This window comes from Oncorhynchus tshawytscha, linkage group LG05, assembly GCF_018296145.1.
Source record: "Oncorhynchus tshawytscha isolate Ot180627B linkage group LG05, Otsh_v2.0, whole genome shotgun sequence".
Classification (NCBI taxonomy): Eukaryota; Metazoa; Chordata; class Actinopteri; order Salmoniformes; family Salmonidae; genus Oncorhynchus; species Oncorhynchus tshawytscha.
Window position 1 is genome coordinate 58180151 of NC_056433.1, and position 5123 is coordinate 58185273.

A 5123-nucleotide genomic window follows, 5' to 3' on the forward strand; every position below is an offset into this window, starting at 1 on the left:
GTGACAGAGTCTGGAGACGCCGTGGAAAACGTTCTGCTGCCTGCAACATCCTCCAGACTGACCGGTTTGGCGGTGGGTCAGTCATGGTGTGGGGTGTCATTTCATTGGGGGGCCGCAGAGCCCTCCATGTGCTCGCCAGAGGTAGCCTGACTGCCATCAGGTACTGAGATGAGATCCGCAGAGCCCTTGTGAGACCATATGCTGGTGCAGTTGGCCATGGGTTCCTCCTAATGCAAGACAATGCTAGACCTCATGTGGCTGGAGTGTGTCAGCAGTTCCTGCAAGAGGAAGGCATTGATGCTATGGACTGGCCCGCCCGTTCCCCAGACCTGGATCCAATTGAGCACATCTGGGACATCATGTCTCGCTCCATCCACCAACGCCACGTTGTACCTCAGACTGTCCAGGAGTTGGCGGATGCTTTAATCCAGGTCTGAGAGGAGATCCCTCAGGAGACCATCTGCCACCTCATCAGAAGCATGCCCAGGCATTGTAGGGAGGTCATACAGGCACGTGGAGGCCACACACACTACTGAGCCTCATTTTGACTTGTTTTAAGAACATTACATCAACGTTGGATCAGCCTGTAGTGTGGTTTTCCACTTTTATTTTGAGTGTGACTCTAAATCCAGACCTCCATGGGTTGATAAATTTGATTTCCATTGATAATGTTTGTGTGATTTTGTTGTCAGCACATTCAACTATGTAAAGAAAAAAGTATTTAATAAGAATATTTCATTCATTCAGATCTAGGATGTGTTATTTTAGTGTTCCCTTTATTTTTTTGAGCAGTGTATATTGATTGAAATTGTTCCCGAATGAGTGAGCGTTCATGTGCAAAGGATTAGCATTTCAATTGTTATAATTATCAACTCTGTACTGACTTCTCAGCTGACCTCCACTCCCCTTTTGTCGAACAAGCATAATGTTGTGGGGGTGCTTTGCTGCAGGAGGGACTGGTGCTCTTCACAAAATAGATGTCATCATGAGGCAGGACAATTATGTGGATATATTGAAGTAACATCTCAAGACATCAGTCAGGAAGTTAAAGCTTGGTCGCTAATGGGTCTTCCAAATGGACAATGACCCCAAGCTTACTTCCAAAGTTGTGGCAAAATGGTTTAAGGACAACAAAGTCATGGTATTGGAGTAGCAATCACAAAGCCCTGACCTCAATCCTATAGACAAATTGTGGGTAGAACTGAAAAAGTGTGTGCGAGCAAGGAGGCCTACAAACCTGACTCAGTTCCACCAGCTCTGTCAGGAGGAATGGGCCAAAATTCACCCAACTTATTGTGGGAAGCTTGTGGAAGGCTACCCAAAACGTTTGACCCAAGTTAAACAATTCAAAGGCAATACACTCAATGAGTATATAGACAATGCGCAAAAAATGCTAATATGGGTCCCATGATTTGAATGGGATTTGTGCCACATATGCAAAAATATATGCATTTGGAAACAGTGCCAGGGAAGCTAAATCAAAGCTTGGATTGCTGTCAATCCTTATTCATTCAGTGTATTCAAAAAATATTCAGACTCGTTGACTTTTTCCACATTTTGTTGTTATGTTACAGTCTTATTCTAAAGTGGATGAAAAAAATGTCCTCATCAATCTACACACAATACCCCATAATGACAAAGCAAAAACAAGTTTAGACATTTATGCACATTTATTTATTTATTTTTATAGAAATATCTTATTTACATAAGTATACAAACAAAATTGAGGTCAGGTGCATCCTGTTTCTATTGATCATCTTTGAGATATTTCTACAACTTGATTGGAGTCCACCTGTGGTAAATTCAATTGATTGGACATGATTTTGAAAGGCACACACCTGTCTATATAAGATCCAACAGTTGACAGTGCATGTCAGAGCAAAAACCAAACTATCAGGTTGACCGTAGAGCTCCGAGACAGGATTGTGTCGAGGCACAGATCTGGGAAGTGTACAAAAACATTTCTGCAGCATTGAAGGTCATCAAGAACATAGTGGACTCCATCATTCTTAAATGGAAGAAGTTTGGAACCACCAAGACTTTTCCTAGAGCTGGCCGCCCGGCCAAACTGAGCAGACATGGGAGAAGGGCCTTGGTCAGGGAGGTGACCAAGAACCCGATGGTCACTCTGACAGAGCTCTAGTATTCCTCTGTGGAGATGGAAGAATCTTCCAGAAAGACATCCATCTCTGCAGCACTCCCCCAATCAGGTCTTTATGGTAGAGTGGCCAGGCGGACGCCACTCCTCAGTAAAAGGCACATAATAGCCCTCTTAGAGTTTGCCAAAAGGCACCTACAGGACTCTGACCATGAGAAACAAGATACTCTGGTCTGATGAAGCCAAGATTGAACTCTTTTGCCTGAATGCCAAGCGTCACGTCTGGAGGAAACTTTGCACCATCTCTATGGTGAAGCATGTTGGTGGCAGCATCATGCTATGGGGATATTTTTCAGGGGCAGGGACTGGGAGACTAGTCAGGATTGAGGGAAAGATGAGCTGAGAAAAGTACAGAGATCCATACTGAAAACCTGCTCCAGAGTGCTCAGGACCGCAGACTGGGGCAAAGTTTTAACCTACAACAGGACAATGACGCAAAGCACACAGCCAAGACAACGCAGAAGTGGCTTCAGGACAAGTCTCTGAATCAATCAATCAAATGTATTTATAAATCCCTTCTTACATCAGCTGATGTCACAATGTGCTGTACAGAAACCCAGCATAAAACCCCAAACAGCAAGCAATGCATGTGTAGATGCACGGTGGCTAGGAAAAACTCCCTAGAAAGGCCGGAACCTAGGAAGAAACCTAGAGAGGAACCAGGCTATGAGGGGTGGCCAGTCCTCTTCTGGCTGTGCCGGGTGGAGATTATAACAGAACATGGCCAAGATGTTGAAATGTTCATAGATGACCAGCAGGGTCAGATAGTAATAATCACAGCGGTTGTATAGGGTGGTCAGGACCTCAGGAGTAAATGTCAGTTGACTTTTCATAGCCGATCATTCAGAGTATCTCTACCGCACCTGCTGTCACTAGAGAGTTGAAAACAGCAGGTCTGGGACAAGGTAGCATGTCTTGTGAAGAGGTCAGGGTTCCATAGCAGGCAGAACAGTTGAAACTTGAGCAGCAACACGACCAGGTGGACTGGGGACAGCAAGGAGTCATCAGGCCAGGTAGTCCTAAGGCATGGTCCTAGGGTTCGGGCCCTCCTCCTCCGAGAGAGAGAGAGAATACTTAAATTCACACAGGACACCGGATAAGACAGGAGAAATACTCCAGACTTAACAGACTGACCCTAGCCCCCGACACAAACTATTACAGCATAAATACTGGAGGCTCAGACAGGAGGGGTCGGGAGACACTGTGACCCTGTCCGACGATTCCCCCAGACAGGGCCAAACAGCAGGATATATCCTCACCCACTTTGCCAAAGCACAGCCCCCACACCACTAGAGGGATATCTTCAACCACCAACCTACTATCCTGAGACAAGGCCGAGTATACCCCACAAAGATCTCCACCACGCACAACCCTAGAGGGGCGCCAACCCGGACAGGAAGATCACGTCAGTGAATCAATTCACTCAAGTGAAGCACTCCTCCTAGGGACGGCATGGAAGAGCACCAGTAAGCCAGTGACTCAGCCCCGTAATACGGTTAGAGGCAGAGAATCCCAGTGGAGAGAGGGGAAAAGGCAAGGCAGAGACAGCAAGGGCGGTTCGTTGCTCCAGTGCCTTTCCGTTCACCTTCACACTCCTGGGTCAGACTACACTCAATCATAGGACCTACTGAAGAGAAGAGTCTTCAATAAAGACTTAAAGGTTGAGACCGAATCTGCGTCTCTCACATGGGTAGGCAGACCATTCCATAAAAATTGAGCTCTATAGGAGAAAGCCTACCTCCAGCTGTTTGCTTAGAAATTCTATCGACAGTAAGGAGGCCTGCGTCTTGTGACCGTAGCGTACGTGTAGGTATGTACAGCAGGACCAAATCGGAAATATAGGTAGGAGCAAGCCCATGTAATGCTTTGTAGGTTAGCAGTAAAATCTTGAAATCAGCCCTAGCTTTAACAGGAAGCCAGTGCAGAGAGGCTAGCACTGTAGTAATATGATCAAATGTTTTGGTTCTAGTCAAGATTCTAGCAGCTGTGTTTAGCACTAACTGAAGTTTATTTAGTGCTTTATTGGGGTATCCGGAAAGTAGAGCATTGCAATAGTCTTATCGAGAAGTGACAAAAGCATGGATGAATTTTTCTGGATCATTTTTGGACAGAAAGTGTCTGATTTTTGCAACGTTACGTAGATGGAAAGCTGTTCAGAGTCTAAAAACCAGTTCAGAGTCTAAAAGGTACCGAAGGGCAGGCAGAATCAGGATCAGGGAAGGCAGGGTGAAAGTAGTCCAGATTCAGGCAGGGGTCAAAACTGGGAAGACTATCAAAAAGAGAATAGCAAAAGGAGTACGGGAAAAACACGCTGGTTGACTTGACTAACATACAAGGTGAACTGGCACAGAGAGACAGGAAACACAGGGATCAATACACTGGGGAAAATAAGCGACACCTGGAAGGGGTGGAGACAATCACAGGAACAGGTGAAACAGATCAGGGAGTGACAATCTGCCATGACTACAAGATCCAATAGGAATTCAGGGAACTCAGTGAGGCACGCTTTATACGGCCCAGGAGGCCTGTAAACAGTAGGTATAAAAAGTGATTGAGTAGGCTGCACAGATTTCATGACTAGAAGCTCAAAAGATGAAAACGTAGACTTTTTTTTGTCATTTGAAATTTGCTATCATAAATGTTAGCAACACCTCCGCCTTTGCGGGATGCGCGGGGGGGATATGGTCACTAGTGTAACCAGGAGAAGAGGCCTAATTTTATACAGTAAATTCATCAGGCTTAAGCCATGTTTCAGTCAGGCCAATCACATCAAGATTATGATCAGTGATTAGTTCTTTGATTATAACTATTAAAACTATTTTGAGATGTGTTGGTATCACAATCTCTTTCAATAATGACAGGAACGGAGGAGGTCTTTATTCCACTGAGATTGCTAAGGCTAACACCACCATGTTTAGTTTTGCCCAAACCTAGATTGAGGCACAGACACGGTCTCAGTGGTGAT